This window comes from Pygoscelis adeliae, unplaced genomic scaffold (assembly GCF_000699105.1).
Source record: "Pygoscelis adeliae isolate BGI_AS28 unplaced genomic scaffold, ASM69910v1 Scaffold3, whole genome shotgun sequence".
Lineage (NCBI taxonomy): Eukaryota > Metazoa > Chordata > Aves > Sphenisciformes > Spheniscidae > Pygoscelis > Pygoscelis adeliae.
Window position 1 is genome coordinate 2,000,129 of NW_008824446.1, and position 11,935 is coordinate 2,012,063.

Genomic DNA, 11,935 nt, shown 5'->3' on the forward strand with positions numbered 1-11,935 from the left:
GGATGCACAAAAATAAAGAGGTTGGATATTGTTAACTGATGTTGCTTGGAAGTAGCCTGAGGTCAGGATAATCTTCCATCAGCTCTCATGTTATTATTGACTTCTGTTATTACTGCCACTGTCTGGTTTTTTTTTTAGATAAACAAAGAAAAGAAACACAGATGTGAAAGGTAAAAGTAGTAAATGGATTAGGATAAAATTAGGTTGCATGAACACATGATAGAGTTATGCAATTACGTGTTTAATTTTCTAAACAGCACTAGAAACATTCTACTGACATCACAGGTTACCTATAACAGAATATCACTACTATCATGTTTTGGCCATCTTTTTTTTTTCCTTGAAGATTTTGCCCCCTATTTTCTATGTTGTGGTGAACGCATTTCACCCTTTAGAATGTTGTGATTTATGATTCTAAATGGTCTTCATATTGGCAAGGATAGGAAAGGTCATATTACCACTCTAATTGGCAAGTTAAGCCTTATATACAGGCCCTTATTTAGTCAATGATGTTATTTAAGCCTAAGGTCAACTTTGAGAGAAGCTGACTTAGGAAGATCCCTGGCAAATAAAAATGGATAAGCCTTTCTAACAAAAACAAACTTCTGTCGTGAAATCAAAGTTGCATGCTCAGAATGACTCTAGAAACTTCCATATCATCAAGCTTCCTGAATTTCAAATTAATCACCTAGAGACTGTACTTCCTGATTCAGCTTCTCTCAAAGTTGATGTTTTTTCAATAACAGGGCACCAGTGGATAAAACTTTACAGCTTATTGCTTGTGCAGTGGTATGGCAAGAAATAGGAACTATACTCTGATTAACAGTAAAAGGTCATTAACGACAGCTTCTGTAACTTGTCTGCAGTTAGGCTAGCTAGGGCATTCACAATGAGTCATCAAATTGTGGCATTTCAAAGCAAAAATGAGCAAAAGTCTGAGTAAGAAAAAAATTTCTCTTCTGATAAAATTGTCTTCCTTAATAAAGTAAATTATTTAACATTATCAATATATTTTCATAAGTGGAAAGTTTAAATGCAGGTGATAACCTACTTTTTTCCTCCTTGAGGAAACTCATTATTGTGTAACAACTTAGTGATTAGAATATATTCTATACTGGAAGAACAATCTGACTGTTTAAACAATGTTTACAACGAATGGCATATCATACCAAGTTCTTCTTTTAGACCTCACCATTTGTTTATGTCTAGCTGGTTTAGTAGATGTTATATGCTGCTTTTAACTTTCACAGTCATACGAGCATACAGCGTAGTTATTTTTGTGCATAAAGGAGATCGGGTGCAAAATGTGTAACTGAAACAATTCCAAAACTCAGGTTGATTTGTGTGAGTAAAGCAAAGCAGTTCTTCGTCAAGCCAAGTTTGATATACTAAGCTCTTACAATTTCACATATTAAACTGAAGTAACAATGGGAGAATGTTCACATCACTGGTGAAGAATATAATCCCACATCCTATACCCTTCTCCAGTAACACCATTATATTCACTTCTATGAAACAAACTTTGGCCAGTAAGTTTGTCTTTTCAGTGCTGCAAAAAATTGTTGCTTCAAAACCGTAAGGGTGGAAAAAAAGTCCTATAGTAGCTGCTGAATTTTCCTTCTCTTGTAAAACACAAATTTATACTGACACACTTCTATTATTGAAGCTTTTTTTTGTAAGTGCTATTATAGTCGATTTCATTATGTACAAAGCAACCATTTTTTTCATCTTTATAAAAATCAAAATATTACAAAGAAAGTTTTAAACACTACAAGAAATACATTAACATCATTATTATACAAAAAAGGTATATCAACATCTTCATCGAAATGAAGAAAAACATGAGAAACGAATGTTATGGGTTTGATTAGACGCAAATTCAAAGATAATCTTATAATCCAAATATTGTACATTCATATTATCCGGTACAATATGAGATGCATTGTCACCTAGTTGTACAGGTGGAAAGATTTTGGATCTGTACAAGATCCAAAATTTTACCTTATTTCCATTTTAGGGAAGCAATTTTTAAAAGTTTATGGCTATCTTGAGAAAAACCACAATACACACAATAAATAAATCATTAATAAAACCAAAAACCTAAAGCAAACATAAATAATCAGCATTCCCAGTGACTGATGGAAGAGATTTATATTGATTGACAGAATTTCTTTAAAGGGTTATAACAGCAGAAGGTTCACTAAAACTGCTAAACTTCAGTTTAATGAGGCTTAATTGGAATGTTTATAATAATCACCAATGACCACTGATTCCAGTGAGAATACCTATCCATTAGAATCAAGGTTTTGTTTAAGTGTTAGTATTGAGGTACCACTCAGTATTCAAGCACACAACAATTTTACCCACTCATGGGACAGAGTTACGTTAAAGACAGGGCCAATTTAATATTACTTAAGACAGTCACCTAAGATCCAGTAAGTAGAGAAAACTCTTGACATTTTTGAAACCTTTGAGATCACATTTTTCATTACACTGTGTTAAAAAAAAAAAAAAAAAAAAATTAAAAAATTAATCTAACATCCCCATTGAAACACCTGGGTGGTTCAGCCACCAAAAGTGTTAGTCACCATCAACCACTCCCTGTAACTTCACCTATACCAGATTACCTACAACTAGTTCCAGGCATGGAAAGTAGTTGTATACCACAAATAACCACAGAACTCTGCTGCTTTACAAAGCTCTGTGAACAAGGTTTTGTAACCTCTGTGTGAAACGTGGCAGTGACGATGGTGGCCTAGGCAACAGTCCTAAACTATCTTAAAAGAAGAAGCAATCTAGCTATTGGTAGAGCCACATGGACTGAGAGTATGAGGTCTTAGGGCTGCTTTTATAGTGCCTGTGCGTCGTGTTCTGTTGCAATAGAATCATAGAATAGTTTGGGTTGGAAGGGACCTCTAAAGGTCGTCTAGTCCAACCCCCACCCCAAAATAGCTAAAATAAATGAAGATAATGAAGGCTGACTTCCACATTATTCAGGCAGGACTATTTCCAAGAGATCTGCAAGACCTTACTAAGAAAGCAAGTAAGGAGTCTTAAATTCAGTCTATAGCAACTCACAACTCTTACAGAAAAGGTTTAGGGTCTGCAAATTAGAAAGTTAATATTATTCTATGCATTTTAAAAACCTCACTCCTTATTAATTCTGATGTATGTAAATAGCACATAAAGGAAAAAAATGAAAGTTTTAAATGCAGGTTTGACACACGTTATTAATACAAACACTATTTACTTCCCACAGATAGTGACTGGTCATGAAATCAAACCTTATTAATCCCTATTAGCACTTTCTCCTGTAATGGTCAACATGTACGCAGCAAAGCATCTTTTGTCCTGTGAATGTTCTTCATGAAAAGGTTACCTGGCAACAACAAATGCAGGCATGACGTACACAATCAGGTTGAGGTCTTCCAAAATCAAAAGTCTACCTTTCCCAGCTTTGGCTACACAGGAACTATAAAATCTATTGGTTTTGATCTTTTGGAAAGTGCAACAGAAATGGATATGCATTTCAGAACAAGGTTATGCTAGTAGCTTGGGGTATAATACTGAGATTTTGGGGCTTTTTAATTGTTCGTTTTTTTTTTTTTTTTACTCAAAATATTAACTGACTGTGCACTGACTGTATCAACATTTCTAGACATTATCAAACAGCTTCTGAATTCTACAAACTACTGGCATTAAGTACCTTTAATATGTACCAGGTGTATAGGTCTTCTGGGCATTTTCCATATACAGAAAAGGTGAGACAGTGCAGTCAATGAACTTCAGAGGGAGTCTTGGGAGATAGAAGTCATTTGGCCTTAAGCATTTTAGTGAATCATCTGAGGCATTTTAGTGTATATTCTAAGCTTGATGATCCTTGCACTCCCATTTGTACATGGTATTGCTGATGCAATTTGAAAGCATGTTAAATCTTCAGTGTTTTAAATTAGTTCTGTGCCTGCTCCTAAACAGCTATTTTAAGTCTCCGAGTTGAAATTCTATTGTTTGTACAAGTAATTTGTAAATTATTTTATTTAAGTTGCAGTTCTTTTGTATTATATTGTTATTGGAGAGAATTCAAGTTGTTGCAAATGGGTCAAGAGAAGTTGGTTTTCTGGTAGAAGGTATTGGAGATCTTGGTTGAGTGCTGAAGTAGCTGAAACACTCAAGATTGACACACATGTTTGTTGTGGACTAAAAACAGCTCGGGCGTGTGCTGACTACTCGTCTTACTGAGGAACTAGCACTTGCTTATTTGGATAAAAGCCCAGTAGAAGGAATAAACCTGATGTTACTACTGAATCTTTCACCTTATGTTGCTGTTGTCTCTGCTACTGCTTCTATTGACTGAAGCTGCCACTCATCACCATAGACATGATGTGCCAGAAGGGGGAACTGGAAAAGAGAGGTTACCTGATCAACAGACTGGCCATCAGCTCCTATTTACAGCTGAACCACATCTGTTAAGACTGAGAGTTGACTGACAGCAGGTGAGCAATGGCTGACAAACACATGTATGTATGCGTGATACTGCAGGTGAGACACTACCCAAATCAGATCTAGGAGGGGAAAAGAAAAAATCAATTTTCCTGTAGGTTTTTATAATTCCTATGCATATCCCAATCTTGAACTACTTTAGACACACTCTGAGGATGTCACATATTTGCCAATTGTGCTTCAGAACATTACTGTAATTTTCAGAAAACAAGTTTCCGAAAGTTACCCAAGCAAATTAAGTATTTAGGAGGAAAACGTCTTCTGCAATTAGAACAACATATATTCTTTTTAACTAATGTCTGGTACACAATTTTAAATCTTCCAGCACCAAAACCACTACATCCTACTAACTCATAGGTATAAGGAATGGTCTGGTGACTTTTTAATGACATTAAAGACAGAATGTTAAATTAAAAATTTCTACATTGAGCAAATAAACCAAAATATTCATTGAGGCATATATTAATGTCTCATGTTTTATTTCTGAATCTTTTAAAGTGTGTTTGTGTCAGCAATTGCTTTCTTAAATTGAGATTATAATTTTACTGTCTATAGAGGTCTGTGCTTATTACATATCTGCACTGTTATTATGTGCCATTTGGGAAAATACGTTTCATGAATGAAGTCAAGAAATACATGACTTTAAACTAGTGTCCTGTGATTGAATTCAATATATTCTAAATAACTGCATACCAAATTTATATTTCTTCTCCCTGCCCGCAACTCTGTTTTAATTTTTGGAATCTGTATCTAATGCACCTGGCAGCATTTGGCTGTGTGGTCATAGCACTGCCATGGGAACTGAGAAAGAAGCAATATTCACAGCTGGATTTCAATATGAATCATACCCTGTTAGCGTGGCAAGGGATTAGAAAAAAGGCACACAGATCAGGCAACCCACTTGCTGCATTGTATAAAAACATGGGAACATCACTAGCAAACTCACTGTTTATTACCAAAGATATTAATCCCCCTTCAGACACCAAAAAGTAGAGCTTGAGCAGAAAACAAACCCCCAACAACAGCCACCAGTGGGGCTAGGGGGAAATAGGGAAATGCATGCTTGGAGTATTAATTTCTCATTACTGCAGGGTCACAAATCCTATCAAAAAGGCTTTTAACTCACTAACATTCTAAGGTGAGATTGAAGAGTTTTGCCTGATTGTAACAAATCTGATGTTATTTCAGCAGACCTGCACTGACACTGACACCCCAAAAAAATAAGACTGAAAAAGAAAAAAGAAAAAAAGAAAAAGAAACTGACAAGGATTTAGTTAGGTCGATCCCAGGAGTTAAATCGATCATGACTATATTCAATCTTGCAATTATTTTGTAACAATACACTGTATTATAATATTGTAATACATGCACTGATTTCTTTTTGAAATAGCTTTTTTTTTTAAAATTATTTAAGCTGTAGAAAGAAACAGTAGTAAAGCATGATGCTGAGTTCATGTAGTGCAATGTTGCTTTGTTTTTAACTGGTGTAGACTGGGCCAATATGAAGCAGCTTGCAAAAGTGCAACTCATTACATATATCCCGTTCATATGTATATACCCCATGTTTATATCCCATGCCAATGTATATATCACATGGCATGTATACATACATGTATTATCATTACATATAATACAACACACAACATTGTACAACGCATCTCTGAACATTACTGCTCTAAGTCCTTCTAGGAAAAACTAGGTTTACAGTTTATTCTATAGATCCATGCTAAGCAAAATGTAAGAAAGGTATCAGGGAAACAGACCAAACGATGTACAACTCCAACAGCAGCCTGTAACATCAGGACCTTTAGAAGTGTGTCCCTAACTCAACTACCTTCAATTTGATAGAGAGAACTCAGCCTTCACCTCTGACTAATCATGATACAAGTCTTCATTGTCCACCTATTATATCTGCAAAAACTCTATTTGCCTTTTCTCCTTTCTGACACCCTTTACCTGATACAGTTTTTCAATACACTATTACTTAGCAAATGCATTTTTCCCAGAATATTTATTAAAGTTTTTTTCCTCGTTACACCAGTAAATCTGCTTTATAATTGTTTCTGTAACTAGAACATAGAAATTACTACCTAACAACATGCTGGATATCATTTCACTGCCTTCTCATATTCCCTTTTTGCCTTCCTCTGTTATCTTTCCTCTTATTTTAATTGCAAACTTTTGGTGGCATAAATATTCCACTAGTTCTGTATTTGTACCACAGGCTGGGAACAGACCTCAAGATCCTAACTCAGTGGATGAGAAAGACCCAGGTATATCAAGACAAATCATGTGAAATTCTATGAAATCATAATGCAGTTGTGGCTATATCACTTACCCCTCAACAGCAGCTATAAAATTCCAACCTTTAAATAAACTTCAAACAACTTTCATTATATTAAACATACCAAACTCTTTGTTTCCCTTTTCATCTAAACATGGTGAAATTTTCCCAAAGAACTATTCCTTACCAGGAGCCTGAAATGCCTGCTTAAATGAGATTATTTCACTCCAAAAGAGAAATTGTTACAAATGAATTGAATAACTGTGATATAGGTATCAAGCCATTACTCCAATGTGTCCAGAGCTAAAAACCAGACACACTATACAGTCTGAAGGCATGACTGTTGTGTTTATAGTACGGTAGAGCATTTGCTTAAAGTTCTTCCTTGAAAAGGGGTTGCAATTGCAGAAGATCCTGTCTTTATTTCAACAAAAATGAACACTCACAGCATACTACAGCATATGATGCACTGGAAAATTTGTCATATTGTAAATCTATCTTAAAATATTACCCAGACCTTCAGCAAGGAAATAGGCCTAGGCAAAGAATGAGCATAAGCTATCTATTTTGCATATAGTGACAAACTGGGTAAACCTATTCACGAAGTTGAGAACACATGCAGGGAGTAAAAGTGGTAATTCAATGGGTGAAAATAAACAGAGCAATGTTATTTACAAAGAAGGACACTACAAGTTCTAAGAAACTTAACTCAGGATAAATTCATAAAATTAAGATGATTTCCATGGTAGAAACCGAAGGCTAAGGCGGCAAGAAGAGTGATTGCAAGGAACTATATTGGTGATAGCCTAAAGTTTAAGAAGCAAAAAAATCTATTTGAAAGACTTTTTTTTAAATAGAGTGGTGGAGGGTTTTTTAATTTTGTTTGTTGTACAATTTTTGTTCTTCTTCTTAGAAGACTTAGAAGCATGGACTGCTATACAATTGTTAAAAATTGTGGCAATAGGATTAGAAAATGGAGATTTAATGCACAGAGATAAATACATACACAGATACATAAACATTTAATTAAAAAATCACTTAAGCTCCTAATACACACTGGTTCTCAGAAGCAACTCAAATTTTATATAGCATTATTCTTCCTTTCCTTTTACCCTTTTCCTAAAAGGAATTGACTGACTAATAGACAACTACTGTATCATGAATTGCAGTACATTTCAGTGACAACAGACAAAATGTCCTGATTAATTTGAAAACAATACCACAGAACACACTCAGCTGTTCAAGAAGCACGCAGAACTTGCACCAGCTCCCTTAAAAGGGGCTTCAAGAAAATTCCACTGACTTTATCTAATGGTGTTCCTTAGCCTTTGCGACTTTTACTATATATCAATTTCTATATTGCTTTTAGATCATCTCATACACAACTCACTGAGAACAATTTCCATATTTTCCCAGTTTTTAATTAACCACAGCTAAAAACTTCTCCCTAGAAATATCTTCCATTATTGTCTGACATTTGGACATTTCTCCGATATATTTGTTTGCAACTATTTACCTGGTGAGCATCATATGGCAGGTATTTGTACTTTACTGAATCAAGCCAAGAGGTCTGCGCTACAGAATATCAGCATGCAGTTAGTAGCATAACTATTAGATACTAAGTTGGACTATTAAGGATGAACTATTGTAATGTTTCCACTTCACGCATTCTTTGTTATGGCAGTAGGGATACACCACTAGGGACACAGATTTGATAAAACCACATGTATTGAAAGCATCTAAAGAACTGGTTTTATGCCACACTAATCCTGGGTAAACTGAAGCGGTTTAGTACAACTCCTAAAATAATAAAAAAGGCATGATATAATCATTTTTTGTATTTATATTTGGCAAGAGTGAAAATGATTGAAAAAAGAAAATCTAACTCATACTATACCTGACAGTTCATATTGTAAAACTGAGATAACTTCCCATCTCACCTGTAACATCTGAACAGTAGAAGAGCTCATTTTCAAGCAATATAGATAGGAAAGTGTATCCACATATAAATGTGTATGAGCTACCAAATTGTCTTCATTCTGAGCAGCAATTTAACACACAAATGATCAAAAACATACCTGAAAAAAAATCTGTAAACTCATTGTGTCAATCTATGTACATGGACTAGATCTTGAAAAAAATTAAATCCAGATATTCTGTTCTAGGTCTTTGTAACAACAGTACTTTGCTATTTAAGTATAACAGATAACTACACTCAGTCTATGACAGAAAACAATTTCCCACATGTATCTGTAAGTTTTTAGATAGTGATTGGAGAGGTTTATCAGAACACTTAAAATTAGGTCATTGAGACAAGCTGTTAGAGGAACAAAAGTCAAAGAAGAATCAATTGTTAAGGCCTTCATCCCTCAGAGAAATGAAGAATTTCCCCAACTGATTAGTTGGGGAAAGTGTCACGCATACATAGACACATGCACAAAGGCATACACACACTAATATCCATACACACCAACACACACTCTGTTCAGATCCATGCAAAACAATGCAAAACTTTCTTGACTAATGTGTTATGAGCCATCTCAAAAAAAAAAAAATTATTTGTATTAAAATAAAAAAATTACACACATATAACAAGTGCTTTGTTTCTCCCTTCCATACACGACATGGAAGTAGACACACATACACTGAATATCCAGAGTCAAATCCAGATGAAAGCCACCAACTAGAAAACTAGAGAAACAATTCCAAGCATTATTACAGAAACAACACATCAAAGATTTCATAACAGAGACACAGCAGCAGGGTAGCAGTGTGAGAAAAAGCTGTGTGTATTTATATATTTATTTATATTCATACTGAACTTACAAATCAGGGAAAAATTAAGAAAGGAAATTACACTGTATTAGTAACACCTTCTTTTAAATGTTATCATTACACATAAAGACTTCACACAAGAACTGGGGCTTACTTGAAACAAGTACTGAAGACATACTACTCGAGTGATTAAACATTGGAACAGGCTGCCCAGGGAAGTGGTTGAGTCACCATCCCTGGAAGTATTTAAAAGACGCGTAGATGCTGCACTCAGGGACATGGTTTAGTGGGCATGGTGGTGTTGGGTTGACGGTTGGACTCGATGATCTTAGAGGTCTTTTCCAACCTTAATGATTCTATGATTCTACTACTACAACAATGATGACAATGAAAGCGTTCCTGTCCTCTCCTCTCTGGAATTTGTTCTTAAGGTCTTTGACATTCCCATTGCAGCCAAATAATTCAAATATAAGGAATGACTTGGAACAGAAGTGATAATGAAAAGCTTTCCAACAAAGTTTATAAATATGCCCACAAGCTTGCTGCTCCCTAGAAACAAATGCAGGTATCATTTTTATGCATTACTGAGCCTCTAGCCCTTCTATATGAGCAGAGACCCTAAAAATGATGCACAAAACTACACAATAACTTAGATCCAAAGAAAAAAACATCATAACCAAAAGAAACATAACCAACAAAAAATGGGGGACAAAGAGAAAGTTTCCCTTTAAGGAAGCAAAAATTAATTTTACTAGACTTTTAAGAGTTAATTCTCTTGCTCTTTCAAAAAATACTGTAGGATATTTTTGGACCAAAAGAGATCTAATCTTATTTTCTACCTCACCAAGAGTTATCTCTGAGAGCCTAAAACATCCTAAAGCACTTCCATCTACAGACTCAAAGATAAGAATATGGAGATCAACAATTTCAAAGGAAGATTCAGCTACACAAGCTTGGAAAACATTCACTAGCAATCCAAATTCCCAGGAAACATTGTTGATCAAGCAGGATCTTCTCCAGATCAAAATTTCACTGGAAGAGTTCTAAAGGGCTACTGTACTTCATGTTTGTATGTACAAACAGTGTTTAGGCAGCAATAAAAGCTGTAAATAATAAGTACTGAAGGCTTACATTACTGTAGTACTCAGTACCTAATAAATGGTTCCTTTCTCAGTATATTGAGAAACAATAATTGATCCCTTCTCCACAAAAGTGAAGGAAGTTATAACGGAGAGGAGACAGCAGTAACTGATATGATTGTTCACAGCAAGGGAAAGCTGGGGCTTCCAAGACAGAAATCTAGTCCATTTTTTTCCCCTGTAAAAGATTTCCTAACACCAAGTAGAAGGAACACTTCTGCATAGTCTCACTTTTGCTGTTTCCACTTTTGGCTCCCACCTCTACTTAAAGCTTTATTTTACCCGTTGGAAAAAAGTGCAATAGAGTTCTACTAGCATGAGAATGGGTCACAGCAGCAGAAATTGCCATCTCATGTAGCACACACAGGCTATCTATGAATAGGCAAAGCTTCTCACTTCATCACTGAGGAAGACTGTTCAGTCAAGGCAACATCTTAGAAAGTGAAAGGATGAAGGACATTCATTTAAAGCTCCAGTCTTGGATAAAAGCACCTTCTCCTAAAGGCTGAGTAATCTACTAAGCTATGTAATAGAGATACCTCTAAAAAGTGGAGTGGAGGGAAGGGATGTTGGAAAGGATACTTCATTGTGATTATCCATTTCCTTCCCCCCATGAAGTCCTCCCAGGCTTAAAAATGCTAATGACACTTCATCACACCTAAACAATTTACATAAGCAGCAGCAGCCATCACCACTCTCCAACCTTTAATTCCCAGAAATAAATATTCCCAGCCTCCCAGAAATCAGCCTTGTAATTTCCTACTTTAGGCACTTAGCATGTTTTATTTTAGAGACTTATCCTTTTAAAGTTGTATCAACTCCAGAAGAGACTGTTTCTGGAACATTATTTGTGATAAATGCAAAGTAAAGACAGTATGGAAAGAGGAGGGAATACACACATCAATAGCAGTTTTTTCATGCTAGTTACACAACAACACACTCTTAGTCATGCAGGGTAAAAATAATGGGAGACACAAGATGACACATGAAAAGGATCTTATCCTCTTCCCAAAAATTAATGCATGAACACTACTTGCTTAAAAGTCCAAATTGGTTGTCATACTAGATTTGTGTAGAGCTTTAGGAAAGAATGGTGTGAGGGCTCTTTATAGAAAATTACACCAAGTGAAGGCAATTTCACTAATTAACACCCCTTCCCGAAGAAATCCTTATCTCCTTTTAAAATAAGCTTCTTTTAAGCAGAGAAAAGACCCCAAACATTTGCAGAGCCCCGACT

The 11,935-nt window shown here is 35.4% G+C and overlaps 1 protein-coding gene across 1 annotated transcript in view; it reads right to left on the bottom strand.

The window, feature by feature from the left end:
- RYR3 (ryanodine receptor 3) overlaps positions 1 to 11,935 on the bottom strand; it is a 269,121-nt gene that overhangs the window by 256,572 nt on the left and 614 nt on the right.